General features: G+C 38.8%; 2 long non-coding RNA genes across 2 annotated transcripts; one reads left to right on the forward strand and one right to left on the reverse strand.

The window, feature by feature from the left end:
• Positions 1–1844: 1844 nt before the first annotated feature.
• On the forward strand, positions 1845–4298 carry LOC148769964 (uncharacterized). Its single transcript, XR_016031766.1, has 2 exons — positions 1845–2281; positions 4057–4298. It is a non-coding gene; the product is annotated as an uncharacterized LOC148769964 (long non-coding RNA).
• Positions 4299–20959: 16661 nt separating this feature from the next.
• On the reverse strand, positions 20960–25311 carry LOC105964906 (uncharacterized). Its single transcript, XR_016031767.1, has 8 exons — positions 25222–25311; positions 24581–25057; positions 23307–24343; positions 23090–23191; positions 22791–22827; positions 22338–22372; positions 22198–22236; positions 20960–22085 (listed from the first exon to the last, which is right to left on the reverse strand). It is a non-coding gene; the product is annotated as an uncharacterized LOC105964906 (long non-coding RNA).
• Positions 25312–26050: the final 739 nt, after the last annotated feature.

Here is a 26050-nt window from a genome sequence, read left to right on the forward strand (position 1 = left end):
GTACCATCAAGTACAGGAGGTCGCATAGAAGCAGTCATCTGAGTATCCATCAGGAATTCATTTCTGTAAAAGAAATAGAAACAAACACTTAGTATACGTCAAGTGTTGGCTCTGATACCAAATGAAAGAATTTATGGTCCCGAATTCGTTTAATATAGAGGTGTTATCTTAAGTGTTATGACACTTGAATAAACATGCCGCGAAAATATAAAGACAATACTCAGATCTAAAAATGTTCACAAGTAAAACTTGTGAACTTGCCATTTACAGGACGAAAAAATTATATTAAAACAGTATTCCAAGAATACAAATAGAAGATGTACGAATACTTCTTCCTTATGAATGAATCATTAACATGATCATTCTTACATTCAAATCTAGAAACAAAAAGATAAATACTAAAAATTCTAGATTTCAAAGAATGTACTCGTGAGGAGTACGTAAAGAACTTCTTTCTTATGAATGAATCACTATCTTGATCATTCTTACAACCAAGTCTAGAAACATATATACTGAACAATCTAGACTAGAAATAATGTACTCATGAGGAGTACGTAAAGAATGTACTCATGAGGAGTACGTAAAGAATGTACTCATGAGGAGTATGTAAAACAGATTCTAAAAACACACTAAAAATCTCATGTATTCTTTTTAGCTCTCGGTTTTTATGTCGTAGAATCCATTATTTTCCATGAGTCTTGAAGTCGGTATTTATAGACATTCCAAGCTTCCACTCCTCAGCCCATGATCTGCAAGAAAACCAACTACAAGAGCACTCAAGAACATGGGTTAGTGGGTTAGTTTAGTAGTTCAAATAATATCCACAATTTAACCCACTAAGCACTACTTAGCCCACTAAGCACTATACTTAACCCACTAAGCACTACTTATTCCATAACTAAAATTTAGTTAGAAAATAAGAAAGTTAAAAACAAAATGTGGAAATAATCCACGTGTTTCAGTTATAAACCTTAGCACTCACAATCGTCTCTCTCTTCCTCTCCCAGATTCAAATCCCGCCTCCATATATCTCCAATCGGTGAAATTGCTTCCCGAAGTCATAACTCTCTCTCTCTGGTGGTCGGAATTAGATGATTTAACTACTGTTGGATTCCTCTCGTCGAGCTCTTTCTTTTGGTGGTGATTTCATTCAGTTTGGTGTGCTGATTTGTTTATGCAATTTTTTTTCATTCGACGACGGTGGTCTTGCCGGAGGTGTATTTTGTGTTCCACCAGTCCAAATTTAGCGTGCTACCCACCGTTGGATTCCTCTCGTCGAGATCTATATTTTGATGGTAATTTCGTTTTATTTTTATGTTTTCAGATTTATTTCTATAATTTTTTGCATTTGTGGGCGCGCGGAACGGCGGCTAAGGTTTTGGTAGGAGGCGAGGGGGTGAGAAGTCAATGTCTGTTTGATTTAAGATCTGCAGCATTTCCCAACAATTGTAATACCCCATACTTTCAAAACCCCAAACTACGAACTTAAATTTTTCCTCGAAAAATTTTACGTGAATTAAATTGATAATTTGCATAAATGTCTAGATACTTGGACATGCTATATTTGGTAGCTTTATTATGTGTTTATCGAATAGGTGATTTTGTGATTTCGTGAAATATATGATTTACGTATTTAATGGAATTAAATAATCGAAATTTGCATTTTTTTATCTAATATATGTGCATGCATATACATATATCATGCATACATATATATATACGTACTATATATATATTTATATATATGTGGTTATATGTTTATGTGTGTGTGCTTTATAAATATATTTATATATATATATACACTGATCGGATGAGTGTGTGTGAGTGAGTGGTGTGTTTAAAATAAATAAATAAAATTAGTAATATTTTGCATGACTTAACACTTGGCATTTTCTAATCATTTCTCCTAATCTACACTCAAGAAATTTGAAGAGACACTCTTCTACCTTTTCCTTACAACACCTAACCTCCCTACTTGGCTTCTTCTCCCTCATTCCACCGAGACATTACCACCACCATTGTTGTTCATCTTCTTCCACATCACCACTCATTTTACAAGAAAAATCAAAAACCACCATGAAAATCCCCTATTTAACCATGGCTCTAGAGTATGCAAAGAACACCATAAGAACTACTTGCCCATTCACCGGAGAAAACAACACATCCATTTTGGAAGCACACACTATATCCTTCACCATAAAAGTGGCTTGGTTCGAGTTTGGCATCAACCCTTGAAGTCTCTCTATTTTGCTTGTTCTTCATTTTCCTTTTGGTGATTTAGGTAAGAAATTTCGAGTTTCTTGCTGCAATTAGAAGATATCATATTATTTTAAAAGAGTTTTCAAGATTACCTAAAAGACTTTTAAGTATTTCGAAAGTTAGGGATTTTTTGGGGAAAATGGAAATTTTGTGTTAATCCTTAATCTCTTCTTCTTGCATGCCTCATCTATGTTGGTAGTGGGTGGATACAAATTTTATTGGACAAAAACATCAACAATTTCAGATTTCAAAAAAGGGGTTTCAAGAAAATGAATTTTGAACTTTTATGGGGTTGCATGTGTAGATCTTAGAAGTTTTGGGCCAAATCTGTAATTTTTGAGAAGTCCGGCCTAAATGTGTTTTCAAAACTGTTTTCCAGCATTTATTGAACAAAAATTTCGGATTTAAAGAAGTTTTGCAAGAAAAAGTGATTTTTGAACTTCTAGTGGTCTTGCATGTGTAGATCTAGGTATTTTGGGGTAAATTATGTAATTTTCGAAAATTCTGCATAAAGTGACTTTTCAACTTCGATTTCTGCATCTAATAAAATAGAATTTCAGATTTGTTAAGGGTTTTTCATGAAAAAGTGGATTTTGAACTTCTAGTGTGGTTGCATGTGTAAATTTTGAAACTTTGGGGTCAAAACTGCAATTTCTGAAAAATCTCTCATTTCTTGATTTTGAATCTGTTTTCCAGCAAGTATTAAATAAGAAAAAGTTTTCTTTACAAAAGTTTTCAAAATATTAAAGTCATATTGGAGTTTTGGATTTTTTTTAAAATTACAAAGGGTTTTATATTTCCTTTAGTTTTTAATTTCTAGAAAATTCGAAACTTTGTGAAAACTTGAATAAATTTCAGAATCTGAAATTTGGATTAGTTAGGAGTTCTAGGATTTAATTTGAGAATTTTTAAAGATCTTTTACTATTATTTCGAATTTTAAAGGTTTAGGTGCTAATTATGAAGTTCTTGTGCTTTAAGTGCTATGTCTTGGAATTGTGTGATTTAAATTGTAAAGCATGGGATTATGAACATGGATTTGTGGCAGAAACATATTTATGAGACTGGTGGAATTTATTAAGATGAAATTAATGAGTGGAAGTGGTGAGAAACCAATTAAATGATGGAATAAAAGTGTCTTTACTTTAAAGACATGATTGTGCTATTTATTATGCATGTTTATGGTTGCATGGCATATGCAGGTATGTGATTGTGTGTGTACGTGTGTGGGCAGAATGTGTGTGTATGTGGTAATGATATATGTGTTGGTTAAATGTGCAATTAAGTGGTTGATAATTGTATTTGATTGGGATGGTTATTCACTTGATTGATATTTGTGATGTTTTAATGACTTGCACATAATTTGTAGTCATTCCACGACATGCATTTGCTTTTGATAAAATTGAAAGATTAATGGAATGTTTGGGTAATAAACGAATCGGATACGGTGGGCCGGTATCCAACTAGGGTTGAGAGGAGTGATACGAGTGATATGAGTGATATTGGATCCATAGACGGGCTCGAAACGGTTTATTATCCGAATATAGAAATTAATCTTTCACGGATCCGATAAACGAAAAAAAAAATGATTTTTACACGGATTGCATTCATGAGCATGTTTGTGACTTATATGCTTTAGTACCTTTTGACTCGATTCTTGTTTGATGTTTGTATGATTCGGTGAAGGTAATCGGAATGTTATATATACTATATATATGTATAACCTATTTTCAACCCTCAGTAATTCCTCGAGTTTCTTACTGAGCTTAATAGCTCATATAGATATTTTCTAATTGCAGGTAGTGCTAGTGGTAACTCTCCCCCGGAATGGACCGAGTAGTGGATCGAAGTCTTGCCCGGAGTTTTTGGGAAGTTCGAATGAGGGTTCTATAAGTGTGGCTAAGTACTATTTTGGTGATGTAATATAAAGTAACTTCTTTTTCGTTTACTATCGTACTCGTCTTTAAAGTACGGGACTTTAATCGGTAACGGATCTTATTTTGAACTCTATAATATATATTGATCCGTTTATGTTTATGAATATTTCGTATATTTCGTGCTTGAATCTTTTATCGCCAAAATATTTCTAAACTCTGATTTTAATGTCGAACCTATGTTTTATGATAGTGTAGCACTCGATTAATCTCCTTCAAAATATAAAAATATATATATAAATATAATCGACTAAAGCTTTTCAAAACAATGTTGCGAAAATTAATAGAATTTTAAGTATGGTTTTAAAATCAAAAGTGTTGATTTTCTTTGAGATCCTATAAATTGCTTCCGCTAAATAACTTAATTTCGATAAACCGGTTCGATTTATCGCCTATATTAGAGGGGGTGCTACAAGGTGGTATCAGAGCACGGCTTATAGAAACTCGTACGAACTTCACGGGCTTAAAAGACTATTCGAAACACGGAAGCTCGATCCATCCGGTAATATTATGTGAATTTCATTACTTTGTGTTTTATATGTTTTACTTATTATTTGCGCAATAATATTTAGAAATAATGGCAAGACGTCTAACCCGCGGTAACCAAGGCGTACCCGACAATGAACCACAAGACCTCGGCCAAACCGTTCGCGATCTTTCAAACCTTATTCGAGAACAAGCCCAAACCCACCACCAACAAATCGAACGACTTCTCCAACGCAATCAACCACCACCTCAAAATCACGCGCCTCAGGCCATATATGAACGATTCCTTAGAATGAACCCCTCCGAGTTCCATGGCGGCATCGACCCAACCGTAGCCGAAGAATGGATCAAGTCGCTCGAAGTGATTTACGACTATATGAAAATGACCGACCAGGACCGAGTTCATTGTGCCATATTCCTACTACGGAACGAGGCTCGTCATTGGTGGGAAGGAATTAAAGAAGGGGTGAACCTCGAGAACCTATCGTGGGACAATTTCAAGATCCAATTTTTCGAAAAATACTTCTCGAAAGACGTGCGAGCTCACAAACTCAGAGAATTCCTCGAACTCCGTCAAGGCGACTTATCAATGATCGAACACATCCGACGTTTCGAGCGGGGCTGCCTCTACGCCCCATTCATTGCTCGAGACAACGAAGAAAAGAAGAACCATTTCATTCGCGGCCTCCAACCCGAAATACGTAGAGACATTCGTATGTCCGACGCCTCGACCTTCCGACAATTGGTGGATAAGGCCCTTATGGCTGCCCAGGACGAGAAGGAGATTCAGCAAAGCCGTCGACCCCAAGGAATTTCTCAACGCCCATGGAAGAAGATCAACCTTGGCAACCGCCAATTCCGAGGAAAGGAGATTCAGCCCGGGCGACGACCAGCCGGACCACCACCTCCACCGCCGCCACCTAGAAATGCGTGCCCAAAATGTGGAAAAGGACATTTCGGAGAATGCATACCAGGGACGAGAACCTGTTTCCGATGCCGACAGCCCGGACATATCGCGAGAGACTGCCCAACTGCTCCGAAACAAGTTCCCGGACGTGTGTTTGCTATGACCGAAGATCAGATCGAACAAGACCCTTCTATGATCGCAGGTACCATATTTGTCCTCGATAAACCCACGTATGCTCTAATTGATTCTGGCTCCACTCACTCCTTTATATTCGATAAAATAATTACATATCTGAATCTCACCCCTAGTCGAACAAACTACGAATATCGCATTCTCATTCCCTCTGGTGAAGAAATGTGTTCGAACCAAATAATACTCAATTGTCCGATCCGAATTCACGCCCAACCCTTGAATTTCGATCTAATTATTCTACCGATCAAAAACTTCAATATTATCCTAGGCATGGATTGGTTAACTAAATTCAAAGCCAAAATTGATTGTGCTCCGAAAACCGTCATTTTTCCTCTTCGGAACGGCGAAACCTTAAAATTCCAAAGTCAACCCAAAACATCAATTCCAATCATCTCCGCCGTCAAAGCTGTCAAACTTATTCACAAGGGTCATTTCGGCTACTTAGTGGATATTTTGAAATCACTAATATATATATGTATATATGTCCACACACTATATATTATGTTTGTAGAGAGAGTGTGTGTTTCTGAGGAGAGAGAGAGATAGAGAGAGAGAGTATGCAGCAAAAAATTGGTGTTTTATTAATTGATTTGTACATCTATTTATAGATACAAAATGATGAATCATCACTAACACTTGTCAACATATCATCTAACATTATTGGAAATGGCTATACATGTCCTAACACTTGTCAATGGACTAGTAACCCATTTGCTAAAGTCTACAATATTATAATACTCCCCCTTGGACGTAGCAACATTGTATCGACTGAATTGATGCCTCATTAAAAAACCTTAAGCCGGAAAACCCAGTGGGAAAAACCGATCGAAAGGGAAAAAGAGTGCATGACTCAAATCCAAGTCATGTGCATAAGCTGCCTCGTTAAAAACGTTAGCTGCAAAACCCAATGGGAAGAAAACCAGTCGTAAGGGAAAAAAGAGTGCAGCGGACTATTGCTCCCCCCTGAAATTAGCAATATAAGCCCCCAATATGGGCTATCAATTAATTTGTAGGTTATCTCATTAAAAACCTTGAGCTGGAAAACCCTATGGGAAAAAAACAGTCAAAAGGGAAAAAGAGTACAACACATCATAGCATTATGTGCTCCCCCTGAAACAAATAATATAGGCCTCCGAAATAGGCTATTCAAAGATTTATAAGTTGCCTCGGTAAAAACCTTATGTCGGAAAAACCACATGGGAAAAAAACCGAACAAAAGGGAAAAAGAGTGCAACATATCATCGCTCCGTTTTTGCTTTATTTTAAATCCACGGGTGTATAAAAAAATTCAGTGAACCATAAAGATAACATTAGAATGTTTGTTAGACGTATGTCCATTCCCTCATGGACAACCCTAGGAAAACGAAAAATGATGTACCAGTAAATATTTCTAAATTATCATTCTCGTATACTCGGGATAATCCTTATTTTACAAGGCACACGTTATACAAAATAATTTTATTGTTATTATTCCTCTAACGAACAAAACCCCATTTATATCCAGGGAGTTTATATTGTTCGGAGTTGGTACCATTAGTCCGTATTTATTTCGTTTCTCTAGGAAGGCCAATTCCGATTTAATCGCTTTCTCGCATTTAGGCCAAACTCGGCTCTGCCTACATTCTATTCTTTGAACGTGATTCACTGGATTAATCATCCAAAAATTTTATAATTGTAATTGTCCTTAGTCTGAGAGGTTAATCTCTACATATTTATCTGGAGCATGTTTATTATGACCTGTTTATTCAGTGGATTCAATTAATCCATATGAGTGTGAGCATGTGCTACAAGGTACTGACATTTATCTCAAATACTGCACAAATTGTATCAAAATTATTTTGATCGAGTTTATCCATTCTCATATACCCGGGGTATTGTAACCTGTGCAGAAAACGTGCAAAATAATATTGCACGTACATAATAAACACATGCGAGACCATCTATAAGTTGCGTTTGACAAAATCATAAATATTTAAGATATTGGTGCACTTGAAAGATTGTATTGGTCCATAAATATTATCAACCCTTTTGCACTAAAGGTTATATAACGAGATATATGTTTAATATAAATCATATAAATATTCTTCGGACATTGGGATCCCTTCACCGTTTAACGAATGTCCTTTAGTATCTTATGTATTCCTACACATCATTATATTTTATGGGCGTCCCCATACTATCATGCCAAAACCTGAATATTTCAGGATTAACCAGTTTATATGACATGGTGGTGTACAAATTGAAGACTCGTATTAGGACACAATACAATATAAGAGTTAATGCATTTAATAAGCAGTACAATTGTTTATTCCCTGAGCCATAATCTCTACGGAAAGTAATTTAGTTTTACTTCGTGCTTTGCGCAATATCACACTCAATAAAATTTAGAATATATTAAATTGTCAATGTGACTAATACATTGTCCGGGGGGATATTTAAAATCAACCTCGGGAATATATGTATTTCAGGGGAGATATGCAAACTTTACTTCAGGAATATTTCATCTGAAGGAGAACTTCTAAATTCGACCTCGTGAATATGTCACTTGATGGAGATATGTAGCTTATCTTAATCTCGGGAATCAGTCCGAGAAAGATATGCATGTAGCTCAATTTCGAAGTTCAAAATATAATATATAGACAATAGTCTATTATGTTTGTGTTTCACATGTACATCCATATTAAATAATATGACAATAAAATGTTAATTCAATCTTGGGAATTTAACATCCAAGAGAGATATGTAATCTCGACCTCGATAATTTCTCGTTCGAGGGAGTTTTGCAAACTTGATCCCGGGAATTTAACATCCGATAGAGATATGTACATGTTACACAATTTGTAAAGATATCGAATTAACTTTGAAATATTACCAATATCATCAGGGGTGTATATAAGCTCGACCTTGGGAATATTTCTTCCAAGGGAGTATTATTAACTTAAACTCAGGAATAAAATTTTCGAGCTAGAGAGTCGTAAATTTTTATTTGGGGAATATATAATTAAGTTCGACCTCAGGAATGTATCGTTCGAGGGAGATATTATAAACTCGAGGCATATGTCGTCCGGGAGAGATATATAAATTTTATCTTAGAAATTAGCTCAATCGCGGGAATAAAATCATCCGAGAGAAGTATTTAAATTTGACGTCATTTATAATTATAAAGTTGTGAATACCTTCAAGTGCTTGAAATCTTTTTGTAATCTGATATATAGGAAATTGAAAAACAAGAAGAAAATAATAAATGGGAAAACAGAGAATGAATATGAGGTGAACGTGTGATTCCTCACCTGATTTTGTTGCATTCAAAAGTTCTGAAAATGCAATTATACGATCCAGGTTGCTTAAATTAAAGACCTAATAGCCCCAACTACGAAAACAAATATTCATAGAAGAGAGGGAGGGCTTTTTGCGATCGAGCAGCGATTTCATCCGCTTTCCTGAACAAAAGAAACAATCATAGAAGGAAATAGGGAAGGCCTTTTGAGATCGAGCAGCGATTCATCCACTTCCTAAAGCAACAATATGCGCAGAGAAAATTGGAAAATATGAGAACACAAATCGAAAACCGCCGGAATGTGTGCCTCGTGTGTCCAGTCGACGGAGGCCGGGAAATAAGGAGGTGGTGGAGAGAGGGAGCAAAAGTTTTGAAGGATAATGTACAAGAAGTAAATCGTAAGGAAAAAATACAAATATAAGAGGCATAAATCAAAGTAATATAAAGAAGTCCAACGGCAAACAAAGTCGTCGGAAGCGCAAAGCTACTCGTCAGAGTGGCGCCGTGTGACACCCCTCTCTCGATTACCCTTATTATATGTAATCTCAGCGGAAGACTTTTGAAAACATGATTTTTGTGGATATAAATTTACGTGAAATTTTTTCTTTTTAAATCAGAGGGAGAGAGGGCACAGCTTGCTAAACCCTAATCGATCAATTAACACCAATGCATGCTAAATGCAAGACTAGAAATTAACTAGGCCTGATGGACTTAATGCAAATGCGGACAGATTCAATGCAGAAGTTTTAAAAATTAATTCCTCTTAAACTACTCATGCAAATGACCCCAAAATAATAGCATACCATCTAATACGGGTCTAGATCACTCAGTTAAAAATGTTTTGAAATATGCATGGCCATTTAGGAGAAATAAATAAAATGGCACAGTCACTCGGTTTAAAATCCAGAACAGGGGAGGGAGTTTTGAAAAATTCACAATAAATTCCTCACTGACCCAAAAACTACCAAATTTTACCCCAAGGCAGAAAAATAGGTTTAAAACTTATTCCAAGTGGAAACAAAGAATTTGAGTGAGTAAAACTTCAGTTATACCAGAAAACACCCGAATGACCCTGTTTCAATGCAGTAGTGAGAAATAAATCATAACTAAATAACTACTTATCCAAATCATGCACAAGACCTATAAATATGATGAGAACAGAGAGATGCAGAGACTCCTAAAATTTCATGATTTTCTAAGCAGAGAACCTATATGAAAATAATTTTAGAACATGGATACAAAACACGAAGAAATTACTAGTCGAAAGCATGCATGCATATATATAGTGAAAATTTGCTTTCGCTTACAAAAGGCTACGGATTACCGATTAATTATCCAAAATAGGGTAATCCTAATTACTATTACACACGTCGTTGTTTAATAATTCCCACCGATCGGAGGAAGCGAACGGTAGAAAATACCTAAGACCGTATCAAAAGTTTTTACAAGCATATTATACAAATAAAACCACATAACTAAATTGAGAGCCAACACTATCCACAACCCCTCCATACGATCTCCTTCCGATTCTCGAGCTCGATTCCCAACTTCACCCCTCGGGCCCTAAATCGAGTATACCTACAAACATACAACACCTATATGAGTCTTTGAGGACTCAATGAGAATCTTGAAGTAATATCGAATACACATAGCACATAGAGCATACATATATCTATTCATATATATATACATACATATATCTTATACATGAACATACAACATGAAGTAAAACAATCATATACTTCCCTTTTTCGTCGGCGTTCTTCATTCACATAATTGCCACACGCATAGAGTGAGACAATTCCCACCTTTATAACCCTACGATCCCAAGACCATAGAGTGAGAATATCCCACCTTTATAACCCTATGCCATGACACGTATTGAAGATTATAGAAGGAATTTCCCACCTTTATAACCCTACGATCCCAAGACCATAGAGTGAGATTTCCCCCCTATATCATCAACACCATAATGCAACATGCATGACATGAAAAATTGTCGGGAATCCCTCGGAAGAGCCAATCTAAGTTACCGGTAAATAACCACATATATTTCGAACCATGACTAACTACGTGGGATCAAACCACCCCTAGGCCCTACGGTACCGGCTCGCCGTACCCGAGAAATTTTCCGTAACCTCGAAAGACTTTCCAACATAGTTTTATCTTTTTAAAAATTCATGACACTTAATGCACCCACCCATGCACCCTTCTACTTACCCTTCTCTCATCCTCACACCCAATGATTCACATAAGCAAGCAAGAGCACATAGGAGCACATAGAAAATACACATAAAGTTTCACAAAATCATTTAGTCATAAAAACATAGAAATGACCGAAATCTTAACATGCAAAAACAATCTAACAACAAAGTTCACTAGATCTAGCATTTTACAAGAATAAAATTCAAGACTTCCATATTTACATTTATTCAAGCAAATACACTAGATCTTCACATGCAAGAGTATTTTAAATCAAATTAGCACAAACTCTTAGTTCTTAAACCATTTTTCATAGAAAACACTAGATCTTAACATGCAAGACTTTAGATCAACCATTAATCACTAGATCTTAACATGCAAGACCTTAGATCAACAATCAATCACCAATCTTAACATGCAAGGCCTTAAAACAACAATCAACACAAGATCAACACATGCAAAACACAAAATAAACCACATAAGCAATTTCAAGCATTTTATCTCAAAAATTCGAAAGTTCCTTAGTCAAGTCAAAAATTCATTTTCTTTTCAAAAATCAACAATCAAACACTAGATCAACACATGCAAGGCACTAATTAAGCCAAATAAGCCATTTAAAACATTTTTCCCCAAAAATCCGAAAGTTTCATGGCTAGGCCAAAAATTCATTTTCTTTTCAAAAATCAACAATCAAATACTAGATCAACACATGCAAGGAACTAATTAAGCCAAATAAGCCATTTAAAACATTTTTCCCCAATTTTCGAAAAATCATAGAACTACAAGAACAAAGTCATCTTTTCAAAATACTAACATGCAATCATCATCTAAAACATATAATCACATAATAAACAATAAAAATACATAGAAACACATAAAAAAACATAAAAACCGAAAATACTAGTGGTGTTGTAGGTTTGAGCAAGAATTCAAGAATTCTCACCTATACTCTTTAGGGGAAGGATTTGTTAGCTCTTTTCTCTCTAATACAAGAAGAGATTAAGAGTTAGATTAGGCATTAAGAAAATAAAAGGAAAAACAAAAGAAAGAGGAGGAGGAAGAGCTTTGCTCTTTCGGGAAAAAAAAAGAAAGAAGAGGGAGGGGAAGCTTACTCCTAAGCTTGGCCGAAAATTCTTCTCTTGTTCAAATAGAAGGAGACCTTAAACTTATAGATAGTGAGATTGGAAGTGGAGAGTGTATTTTGATCTTGGGCATTGGATGTATTTATAGAGTTTTTGGAGAGTTCAAAGCCAATGGAGAAGAAAGGGAAATACATCTTTTTGTGGGGGTGATTTTGCAATTTCCGAAAATATGAGGTGGTGGTGGTTCTAGGGTGGTTCAAGCTTGAGAAGGTGGTGGCTATGGTGGTGGTGGTGGCTGCCGAAAATGAAGGGGAAGGGAGGAGAAGAAGACCTTTGGTCTTACTTAAAGGAGTGAAAAAACATTCCTAGGCTATAGAGTAGGGGCTAGCTTTTAGGTATTTCTTTCTATGCTCAAAGTACAATCACACCAATGCATGTCTAATACTAATTAATATGCAATTTAAAAAATCATGTGTGTGTGTGTGATGTCCGAAAATTTAAGAAAATGTGGGGAGAATTTTCTAATTTTCGACATTAATTAAAAATCCTAAAATGCATGAGAAAATTTATTTTCTAAAATTTTGTGCATGCATAAATATGATGAAATGCTCATTTAAATTACATGCAAGAATAAAATCCTAATTCATGAAAATAATTTATTTCGAAATAATATCTCGAAATATTTCCTAAGCACATAATTCACATAATCACATAATTCACATAATCACATAATGCACACAATAGTTCACATAATCACATACTTCACATAATTACCTAATTCACGTAAATACTAACCATGCAAGAATTATTATAAATTCTAATTTCACAAATACGCACATAAAGGTGGTAAAATAAAATAATATTATTTTACCGAAAATGCGGGGTGTTACACGCCGTCTACAGATGTGGACGAACTCAACTCCAGCTGAGAATTCACTCGGCCGAATAAAATCAGCTATAAGAAGTAAACATCACTGGAAGACATCAATATAATTCTTGAACAAGCGGCAAACCTGTATACGAACAGAGAGAGCAACGGCAAACCGAAGCCGAAACACCAAAAAAGGGCTAACCTGTAATTGAATATAGAAAACACGAAGAAAAAGAAAAGAAAGGAAACAATGGTTGCGAATGAAGAAAGTAATAAAATTAGATTGGGTGAACACAAAAAAGAAAAAAATTACAGGAAAATAGAAGAGAGTCACCTGCACCACTACTCAACCTTTGGAAGCCATAAGCAAAGAACCCCTTGCATAAGAGACATCGTGCTGTTTCATCTCTCAACATCAAGCTCAAATGAAAATGGTTACAACGCAAGATTAGCTGTCCAGCAATAGAAAATGCTTAGTTAGAGCAATTACTGGCTATAACATAACAAAACATACAAAATGCAATTCGATTATGAGTTACATGCACCATTGCTTTTACGTTTGAGCAGAAATTATAATAGCATTATAAAAATTGTCTACAATAACTTATGTTTCCTGTATACAAAAACTAAAAAAAGGTACAGAGATTTAAACCCTTATCTTTTATGTTCCGACTTTTTATCCAGCATATGAAAAGAATATTAAACAATAGTAACAAATGAAATTGTTGTGTGAGTTTGGAGTCAAAGAAGAGAATCTGTAAGATATATAAATAACAAAGATCACATAATTCAAAATTCCTTGTAATAATCCGTCTGAAGCTGAATTTTAGCGACGTACCTCGGATCCAAATAGAGGTATGTATGCAACCCCAAGTTTGAAAAATTGCCGTGAGGGAATCATGGTCGAATTTTTTTCGTAATCATCCAACCCGTGGTTCTTCAAATAAAGAGTATCATTGGTGATGTGTATAATTGGATCTTAAACCCAATTGGTCCATTAAAGGCCCAATTAAGGGAAAAGTCCAATTAGAGCTCCACTTCTATAATTTTCTCCCACATTGAATCTCTACAAGAAGTTTCACACTTCTACACTTGTCCCACATTGAAAGTTTACAAGAAACTAATAGTTAAGTCCTACTATAAAGACAAGGTATGATTCATTTGTTGAAGTATCTCTAATTTGGGTGATATTTTAGCCTTTGCAAAGTATCACTTCCAATACCTGACTTGAGCGTCGGAGTGTAATCGCCTGGGCCACCCCGGCGAGTCACTTAGTGTCTTGATTTGTTTTGTAGGTTATTCGGCGGACCCACACCTTTGATCCCTTTGGACACGTGGCAAGGACCCCCGGCATTTCGCTATTGGGCTTGAAGATTCCCGGACTTAGGAGACCAGTGGGCTTCAAGACCATTGGGCTGACCCACCATTTTGGAGCAGCATCATTTTGGCGCCGTCTGTGGGAATGCGTACCAGAGCACGTGGCATGGAATAAGGAGATCGAAGGACGGATGGACTCCCTCCCCAAGAAGGGCCCGAGATCCCGGATCCCCCCCGAAGGGCACGGACGACGGGAACTACAAACCGACCAGGAGGGGCCCCGCCAGTCTTACAGATGAGGACAGAAGAATTGGAAGCCTTGATGGACCAAGTGGCAGCGAAGGCAGCGGCGGCGGCAGTGGCGCATTACCTCGTCACCCAAGGTGTAGCCCCAGAAGAAGACCCGAACCCGATAACCGATGACCTGTTGGAGCCTCACCCGAACCACCCCGCCTCACCTGTCGTGGAGCCTTACCATTCGGAGGAAAGAGTGTCAATTGGAGACCGAAACTTTCCCTCAACATCCGCTAGGAATGTCCAACGGCGGGCGCCTCACCTTAGCCTTTTGCCGGAGCAAGTGCCTCGAAGGAACAATCGCCGTTGGTCGCCACCATTTAATGTCACCGTAGATTACTCTCTTCAAAGGGGCGACCATCAACGTAGAGCACGCTCAAGGGGACAAAAGGAGCGTATGCGTCGAGAGGAGAAAGGCGAAAAGAGACGCCACCATCCCAACCACCGTGGAGGCCCTGATCAGGGCGAAGACAGTAGCAGAATGTCCCAGCACAAGGAGAGAAGTCGACGTCGCACAAGGGTTGACGACGACGATGCAAGAAGCCGGCATACGAAGGCAAAAGAGTCGGCGTCCCTTGCCCTGGTGAAAGCACTTCCGACAAGAGTAAGCCCATTTACCCCGGCCATTCTAAAAGAAGCCCTGCCCTTCGGGTTTCGGATCCCCGATCTTCCACAGTTCGACGGAACCGCAGATCCCCAAGACCATATAAATAACTTTTATGCCAAGGTCGATCTTTACGGTCTCACGGATGCGGCATACTGCAAGATCTTTCAAACTACCATGAGTGGCCAAGCGCTAGGTTGGTTCAACAAATTGCCAGGTGGGACTATCGACGGATAGTCGCAGTTAGTGGAACAATTCCTTAGCCAATATTCCATCAACAAGAAGTACGCCAAGACTGGAACCTACCTTTTCAAGGTCGTCCAGCAAGAAAACGAGGCGCTCAGAGATTATATGCAACAGTTCTTTAGCGCGGTGCATGAAGTATGCCACGTAAACCTCGAGTTCTTGGCGGGGATCTTGATGAGCAACTTGAGGCATGAACGGTTTCGAGAGTCCCTTGCGGGCCGACCCCCCTCGACATTGGATGAGCTCATCGGTCGGGCCGAGAAGTACATTCGCATTGAGGAGATTGCGGAGATGGGTTTGCCCGCGAGGGGAAAGCACGAGGAGACGCACCCTGAGACGAGAGATAGACAAGAAATGCGCCCAACGCTCACCTAACCTAACGCTCACGCCGCATAGCCATCAAAAGGATAGCGCCACAATACATGAATAGGCGCTAAGGGCAAAAAACTTGAAGATCTTAAGAACTTTCAAAAACAAGCCGGGGGCATGTCGGTCACCGCAATATTTTTATGTATCTGCTGATCACTTTCGTTACCTTTCAACCCACTACCCGTAAAACTACAATTTACATACGTGATAACATATCGAAATTGGAGTTTCGTTCCCTAAAACACCAAGAGAAAATAAAAAGACGGACTTCCCACTAGGCTATAGCCAAGGGATACCGCCTTGCTTAAAAAGATAGAGCATAGCTCATCCTTTACGAATGTCGGACTTCCCACTAGGCAAAAAGCCAAGGGATACCACATCGCCTTAAAAGATAAAGCTTAGCTTATTCTTTGCGAGAGTCGGACCTCCCAATAGGCAAAAAGCCAAGGGATATGACTTCGCCTTAAAAAATAAAGCTAAACTCATTCTTCGCAAAAAGTGCATTTCCCACTAGGCTAAGCCAAGGGATACCGCCTTTCTTAAAAAGATGAAGCATAGCTCACCCTTAAAATGTCGGACTTCCCACTAGGCAAAAAGCCAAGGGATACCACATCGTCTTAAAAGATAAAACTTAGCTTATTCTTTGCGAGAGTCGGACTTCCCAATAGGCAAAAAGCCAAGGGATACGACATCGCCTTAAAAAATAAAGCTAAACTCATTATTCGTAAAAAGTGCACTTCCCACTAGGCAAAGAGCCAAGGGATACCACACCGCCTTAAAAGATAAAGCTTAGCTTATTCTTTGCGAGAGTCGGACTTCCCAATAGGCAAAAAGCCAAGGGATACGATATCGCCTTAAAAAATAAAGCTAAACTCATTATTCGTAAAAAGTGCACTTCCCACTAGGCTAAGCCAAGGGATACCGCCGTGCTTAAAAAAAAAAACGTATCTCATCCTTTACGAAAGTGGGACTTACCACCACGCAATAACCATGAGATATCGTCTTACCCAAACAAGACAGAGTATAACTCATAATTTGCGAGAGAATGGCTTTTTGCCATTGATGCCGTTGGCATCTTAAAAAAAAAAAATCGGTGGAGATAAAGATATAGGAGAGGAGTTGGCGTCTAAACACTCCATTAATACCAACCCACCCTCTTCGCCCCGAATCTTTTCTCACGGGTCATCTTCCAAACTAGAATCCAAGTCGATCACTCTAGTCGCACCTCTAGTTTCAGCCATTATCCCGTCTTCCATTACCAACGCCCCCGGAGCCGTACAAAACACGGCGAATTTTGTCTAAGTCTTTCCAAAACCCACTCCAACGTCGTCGGAGCTGTACAAAAGAAGGGAGAGAATTTTGTCCAAGTCCATCCCAATTACCCGACGGCTCGCTCATACGGTTTGATGTCGGCCAAAGCCGCAAACTCGGGTCGGTCGTCGCCCCGTTTACCCGGATCCCAACCCGGCAACCCCCGACCCGCCGGCTCCCGAGACCCGGCAACTCCCGGCCCGTCGGCTCCCGGCCCGGCATCTTCGGACCCGTCGGCTCCCAACCCGCCATCCCCCGGCCCGTCGGCTCCCAACCCGCCATCCCCCGGCCCGTCGGCTCCCGGCCCGGCATCCCCCGACCCGCCGGTTCCCGGCCCGGCATCTTCGGACCCGCCGGATCCTGACCCGTCGGCTCCCAACCCGCCATCCCCCAGCCCGTCGGCTCCCGGCCCGGCATCCCCCGACCCGCCGGCTCCCGGCCCGTCGGCTCCTGACCCGGCATCCTCCGACCCGCCGACTACCGGCCCGTCGGTTCTCGGCCCGGCATCGCCCGACCTGCCGGCTCCCGGCCCGTCGGCTCCCGAACCGGCATCCCCGACCCACCGGCTCCCGAACCGGCAACTCCCGCCCCGTCGGCTCCCGCGAACCAGCATCCCCCGGCCCGCCGGCTCCCCACCCGGCATCCCCCGATCCGCCGACTACGCCGCGACCCGGAGGTCCTCGACCCAACGGCTTTCGGCCCACTACCTCGCGACCCGGAGGTTCTCGACCCGACGGCTCCCGACCCACCAACGTTGAACCCGATGGCTCTCGGCCACCCAAGCTCGGACCCGACTAAGAGTCTTCCCGAGGGCACCCAAGTGGCCACTTCGTCATCCCCACCGCCCAACCACCACTCACTTTCGTAGCGCCACCACTCCTCAAAGCGCACGTACGAGAGACGGACAAATTTCGTCCTAATACACCCAAGACACCCCCCCCCCCCCCCCCCCCCGCCCTCCGGATCATCCGCCGTAGCGCAACTCTCCAGGTCACGGAGCAACAACTCCAAACTCGTTCTCTACTACTCCCAAGCCGGCCCACGGACCGTGGCCCAATTTGGGAGTGGGGGGCTTAATGATGTGTATAATTGGATCTTAAACCCAATTGGTCCATTAAAGGCCCAATTAAGGGAAAAGTCCAATTAGAGCTCCACTTCTATAATTTTCTCCCACATTGAATCTCTACAAGAAGTTTCACACTTCTACACTTGTCCCACGTTGAAAGTTTACAAGAAACTAATAGTCAAGTCCTACTATAAAGACAAGGTATGATTCATTTGTTGAAGTATCTCTAATTTGGGTGATATTTTAGCCTTTGCAAAGTATCACTTCCAATACCTGACTTGAGCGTCGGAGTGTAATCGCCGGGGCCACCCCGGCGAGTCACTTAGTGTCTTGATTTGTTTTGTAGGTTATTCGGCGGACCCACACCTTTGATCCCTTTGGACACGTGGCAAGGACCCCCGGCATTCCCGATATTGGGCTTGAAGATTCCCGGACTTAGGAGACCAGTGGGCTTCAAGACCATTGGGCTGACCCACCATTTTGGAGCAGCATCAATTGGGGAGTTGGATTTTATAGTCGTAATGATCCCTTAAATAAAAGAGAACATAAAGGGAAGGATAATGTTTTTTTAATTAACTTGTCACACCATAAATTTTGCACTGTAATATCATTATATATCACCAACGTCACACATGACAATAAACGAATAAGAGGCTTAGCGTAATCGTAATTACGAGGTTGAACCTGCAAATAGTGAAGAAACAAATAATGTCAATTGTAGTCATCAAATTTTTATGAACTGACCAAACAACAACAGGGAGCCAATAGTTCACAAAGGTTTTGCAGCCGTACAGTTGAAAAGTAAATGAATAAGCAGCATTGAATATTTATGAGTTAAGATAGATTTAAAGTGAAAGAAGGACAGGTGGGTGAAAATTCGTTGCACGAATGAAGCTGTAAAGATATAAATGGTAATCAAGGTCATTAAAACACACACAAAATACTCTATTGTTTACAAGCGTGGACAAGTTCAGATTTAGATTTAGATACCATAGTGGATCTCTCTTGCAATATCCGAAATATCCGCTACCAACACACCATGCTTCGACTTCTCGTAAGGTGTAACCATGTGCCACTCATTTACAAAAAATCTCGCAATACCGAGTCTAAAATCTTATGATTTAAGATTCAAATTGTACGATTTAAGATTCAAATTGTACGATTTATTTCATTCATACCTATGTCGATTCAAATGTTAAAATAAATCTTCAATACCAACAAATCGATCAAATTTTACGATTTACGATTTAAGCAAACTTTAATTTATTATATTATTTATAATAAACTTCGGATATTCACAGTTTTGGTCCCTTTCTTATATACCATTTTTAATATTGGTCCTTCAACCGGTAATGCCCCGAGTGGGGTCAATTTGTAATTTCTCGAAACCCACCTCCCTAACTGAAATAGTTCTGAAAATTGCCGAATTACCCCTATACTTACTTCATCTTCCCACCACCTCGGTTGTAATCACGTGTGACTCATTTACGAAAATTCGCAATACCGAGCCTAAAATCTTATGATTTAAGCTTCAAATCGTATAATTCATTTCATTCATGCCTAAGTCGATTCAAATGCAAAAATAAATCTTCAATGGCAATACATCGATCAAATTTTACGATTTACTATTTAACAAAACTTTAATTTATTATAATATTTATAATAAACTTGGGATGATTACAGTTTTAGTCCCTATATTATATACCATTTTTAGTGCTGGTCCTTCAACCGGAAATGCCCCCAGGTGGGGGTCAATTAGTAATTTCTGAAAATCCACCTCCCTTGCTGAAACAGTTCTGAAAATTGCAGAATCACCGCTATACTTACTCCATCTTCATAGCCGCTCCACCCAAATTGCGAATTTGATCCCAAAGTGGATCTCTCTTGTAATATCCGAATATCCACCACGAATGCAGCATGCTTCGACTCCTCCTCAGCTGTAATCGAGTGTGACTCGTTTGCCAAAATTCGCAATACCGAGTTTAAGATCTTATGATTTACAATTCAAATCTTACGATTCAATTCATTCATACCTAAGTTGGTTGATTCAAATGATATAATAATTCTTAAATATCAACAAATCGATCAAATTTTACGATTTACGATTTAATAAAACGTTAATTTATTATATTATTTTTAATAAACTTGGAATAATTACAGTTTTGTTCCGTATATTATATATAGTTTTTTAACTTTGGTCCTGAAACCGGTAATTCCCCCAAGTGGGGGCCAATTTGTATTTCTGGAAATAAAGGTAGAGCTACTAAAGGAAGGGTATACTAAAATCGACAATAAGGCACATGATACACAGATGAAAAGAAGTGGTGCCACAAACAGCGGCGATAATTCGATTAAAATAAATTAAGAAAATTAATACCCCGCACACCCTAAAAGATGAAGTAGAGGACAAAGTGGAGCTGCAAGCTTATGGAAAACAAAAATAAGCAACGAAAGGAAGATAACCCAGTCGAAATGGAAAGCTAATTCAACCTGTGGTCTTGCAAATCAGAAAGAAGAGTAATAGAGAAAAACTCCAAATGTGTCGGAGGTTTTAAGAAATAAAGACAATTTTACAATACCCAAATTGCTTGGGATAAATTGTAAAAGGACGAGAAATAAGCTACCTCGTTCACGGCAAACTCTATTTTTGTCAATGAAGGCCGCCATTGTATATGACAGTAACGGTAGGTAATAGCTACACTTACGAAAACAGTAGCCTAATGTTTGAAATAAACAAATAAATATAGCTGTGGCCTTTTTTAGCTACGAAGTTAGTGAAGGGGTACTGCAGGAATTTGTCTTGTAATGGACCATTCTGCAAAGAAGACAATTTCCAAATCTCTGTAACTGGACAAGGACAACGTATTATGCCTGCACACAGAAAATGCCGCATACATACACACATACGAAAATCCATCATAGACGTAACCCACACAAAAGAACTCAAAACTGCAAATCTTTTAATATATATAATGAAAACGAAAAGAAGAAAAGGGGAAGGGAGAAACCACGGGCAACAGGTGAAAAGCAATTCAATTTCCCAAAACCGAAACCGAAAATGAACCTAAACCAAAAACGAACCTAAACCGAAACTGAAACCATGAGATAAGGAGCATGCTTACAAAACAAAAACAACTTCCAGCGTGTATTTATGCAAGTTACATATTAAAAAGAAGGCATATATGGCATCCAACAAAAGCGTAAATTTAAGTAGACATAAAATACAGAGCCCAAAACATATGTTCGCTTCTAAACAACACCGAAGTTGAACCAATCTACAAATCACATAACATCGCCTAAACTAAAACCGAAACCGAAACAAAAACCAAAAACATGAGATAAGGAGCATGCTTACAAAATAGAAATAATTTACGATAGGAATACCAACTTTCAAAAAATAACATCACACTGCACAAACGCCAAAGCAGTTGATCATCCACACATATAACTTCTCACTTACCTTATTCCTACTCCCCCGTCAGCTGCTGGTTCTTTTGCATTGCACACATAAAAACATCAGAAATTAGCAAAAGTTTACTCAAATAAATTCAATTGAACTTGATAAGATAAATATATCGGGATATTTAATAGAACAAAACATCTGTTGCTCAAATGACTCGTGCTGAATTTTCATTCCAGAAAGACAACAAACAAAAGCACCTGCATCAAGCTGAACAAGAGTTGACTATTCCACAAATAATAATAAAAAAAAAAAAAAAACAACCTCATATGATAAAGAAACCGAATAATTATAAACAACAAATGAGGCATTAACTTCATACCAATCCTTTTAGGCAAACAGGTCAATCCAAAATAATAGGCTGCAAAAATGTAATGAAGGAACCACAAGTATCACGTAAAATGGAAAAAATAAAATAACATAATGCTGTAAAAGATAATAAATACTTGGCTTTCTTCGTGCCTCTTTTCTCCCGTTTGGAAATTCTCTTGTGCATTCTACATCAAATGAGGAGACAAAAGTGTTCAAAAATTTCAACCGAGAATTGTAATACAAATTTAAAATTACAGACATCCAAAGATAAATGTATATCAGTCCAAAATTTCTGTAAAAATCCCGCAGAACTAAAAAAGGCCTAAACTCAATCAGCAACCTATGACAAATGAAAAGGTAAACACAAACAAATAATAAACTTCTTATATAAACCAGAGAAAACGATAAACATGCATCGATTCTGCGTTTTTATGAATTGGTACTCAAAGGTGAAAGTTGCACCCATATGCATCAAGATGGGGCGAAGAGATGGCGCCGGTCAAGGAGTACGGAATTCAAGAATTATAGAGGGATGTTATGGGGCTTGATTAAAGTGAACGGAAAGAAAAAAGTCATGTGGATAAAAATTGAATCAGAGCGAACCTCATGGTGGCTGCCGAAGAAACCAACATCGGCATCCCTAATCTCCGAACTGAAAAAAATAGATTCAATACAAATAAAGTACATAGAATAACAGTAACAAGAAGTCATTAAGTTAATGAGAATCCCATGTCTATAAATCCTGGCGCTCGAACAAGCTCCCCCATTTTTTTTTTCACCGGGACTAAGTACAATTTCTACAAACATCTAAATAGCAAAAGGGCATTAAATTCAAATAAGCAAAACAGATTAGAAAACCTAAATGAACCAAAATAAATCGTAAGAAAAAAACAGAAATATACGAGGCAGAAATCAAACAAATATAAACAACTCCAACGGTTGACGAAGTTGTCGGACGCACAAAGCTACTCCATCTCAGAATTCAGTCGCCCGAATAAAAGCAGCTGTAAAAAATAAATGCCAACAAGAAACATCAATATAATAGTCCCCGGAAACATCAATATAATAGTGGAACATTAGAATCTTCTATTATATTTTTTGCTATAAACTCAAATTTACCAGAGCAGGGCAAAATAGAGTACTCCCTCTTCTTCTTCGCCGCAGAGCGACGCGACCTCTCGCTATGTTCATCGATCAAGGTTTGCCTAGACCGACATTATTGACTGCAAAATGCCTTCTCCCCTCCGCGGTGACGATTTCCAGCTCCGTTAACAATCATCGGTGTCTTCAAGAACCTCGGATTTCTGTAATAATTAAAGTACTGATGGCCAAATGCCAAATCCAAAAGAAAATAGTGTAAAATATCAGCCCCTAAGTTAATTCTACCAACAAATAATAAAGGAATTCAGAAAGGTCGAAAAACATAAAAGTAACTAACAAAACGGCCGTAAAACTAATCCAATCCGTAAAGAGAAATTGAAATATCAATAACAGGGAAAAGTTTGACCGAACAAATTGTAAACCCAAACCCAAACCCAACCCCAAAAAAATGAAGAACAGCACAATGCAGCAGAGGATTGGTTGAATTCTCACCAGAATCATATATGGATATTCCTCAGCAGGCATTTTGTCTGGAAAATATAATATGCTGACTTAGCAGAAAATTAAAGCCAAAAAATAGTTATTCAAGAAAACAATCAATCTTGCTTTTTCAGTAATTTGATCAGACCATCTTGTAAGAACAAATACCTAACTTTTGCATTGAAGACATATACCTTAGCCTGCACATTGATCTCAACTATTGGTAGGGGCATGTCAAGAAAACAAAGAGGAAAAATCACTACCAAGAACCTTGTTCTTGTAATCTTGTAATTTGCAGGTCAAAGTAAAGAGGATAACTTCCTCCACTACCTGACATGATGCATAAACATCTCGGTCGCTGTCGTGCAAATGCCAGTATTTTTGTGGTAATATCTTGTACATGACTTAGAAATTAATAATTGCAACATAAAAAATACTATTGCAAATTGACGGAATATCGAATAAAATCAAGATAATTAATTAGGGAATGCAACAAACGTACCTCTCCGACTCTAACGTGTAGTACATGTGGTGTAAATGCTAGTCCCGCTGAGCTGACGTGTTAATCCATTCGCCTGATTAAAGATAATTATTTTCTCTTTTTGTTAAAGTTCACATCTAACTGACAAAGGTTACGAACTTACGATATAACTAAATCGATAAGAATACTGAAACATGTGCATTTAGAGGAAAACGAAAGGCAATATCCCCTAAAGACTTGTACTTTCGACAACAAAAATCGCACTTTGAAAGAAAATAACACATTAGGATTACTTCAGTTCTACATCAATTTACTCTCGAACAAAACTTACCAAGAGGAGCGAGTTTCTGTTTCGACCATGTGCCAGGCGGCCGCCCCTTTCGTGCTCTCTCCCTCGAGGCAATCCGCTCAGATGATGGAGTGGCGGCAGAAACAGGGGACAACCCTAACGACATATTAGCTGCTCTATCGGGTGTATATTTCTAGGCCTACCCCTCATCTTCTTCACTGTTTCTGCACCCAAGCGGGACCCACTTGGCACTACAGCAATGCAAATAATTCCATGAGAAAAAGTTGGCGACGGGTTCTCCACACGGAATGCCAAGCTACTTCCAGCTCCTCCATTAATCCCTAGGGGATGAAGTGAGATGTTTGGATTTGTCAGATTCTTGAAAACAGGCGGGGCGTGCATCACACCACCACCACCGGAGCCATGAATATTTGCGCTAGGCCCGGAATTAACAGAACCACCAGACCCTCCTCTAATAAACACAGTCTTCAAGCCCCTTTTACGGCGCAATTTGCAAATCTGAACTGACCCACCAAATTAGAATCAGAACTACAAAAACAAAAGAAAAAAACACAGACAAGATAGATACGTAATTAGAATCAGTAGGCCTAACATGAGTTTTCTAGTAATTTATGAAAGGAAGTTGAAAGAATCAATAGAATAAGTAAATTTAGTGTCCTAACCTGTGACAGTAACCAAAGGGTTATCCAAGAATCGGAAAAAAGGTTGAATCTTGAAAACGATTGAATGCCAATTGATGAGCTTAAATTAGCCACATACAATAATATAAGTTTTCCCCTTTTGTTTTATTCAATAGATTATTAGATTTTTTCATAGGTTTGAATATTCATACCTCGTATGTTTATGAGATCACTAAATAATGCGAATAAGAAAGACTATTAAATAATATGTGTATAATAATGCGCATAAGATATTGTATATGGGTGGTCCAATTTGTTGAATTCCTTTTTATCTAAGAAAACCGTCCTTTTTCTCTACACATGACCTAGTATATATACTACTACAATATGGGCCATTTTGGGCTTGTTTACATTTTCTAGATGCAAAAGTCGTCATCATGTCTATTCTGCCACGTAGCGAATTCTTATTGGTTCTTTTCACTGTTCCTCAGTCAGTTCAAGCCTGCCACCCATCCTTTACGTCCCATAATTGTCCTATGCACGACTTTCGAGTTGCCGATGTAATGCTTACTTCGTAGGGCGTGGGATTACCTCGTAAGCCTATCTCGTAGGTCTTATACTTCGTTAATCACCCTTTGCGGTATTGGGCTTCCTTCAACTTGACCTGGGCCTTTCCTCTGGGCTCAGGTCGGCCCTGACCATCCAGGTTTCACTTACATGGGCTTGGGCCTTTCCTCTAGGCCCAAATTAGTTCGGATCATCTACTCCCCCACTATACCTAGTTTGACGAGATATCCGAAACTAGGTATAGTATAAATGCCGAGAAAAAATCTCTTGAACCTCCTTCCTACTCCCCCCAGTTCGCCGCAAC

The sequence above is a fragment of the Erythranthe guttata genome, chromosome 6 (genome assembly GCF_056151865.1).
Source record: "Erythranthe guttata isolate IM_541 chromosome 6, IM_541, whole genome shotgun sequence".
Lineage (NCBI taxonomy): Eukaryota > Viridiplantae > Streptophyta > Magnoliopsida > Lamiales > Phrymaceae > Erythranthe > Erythranthe guttata.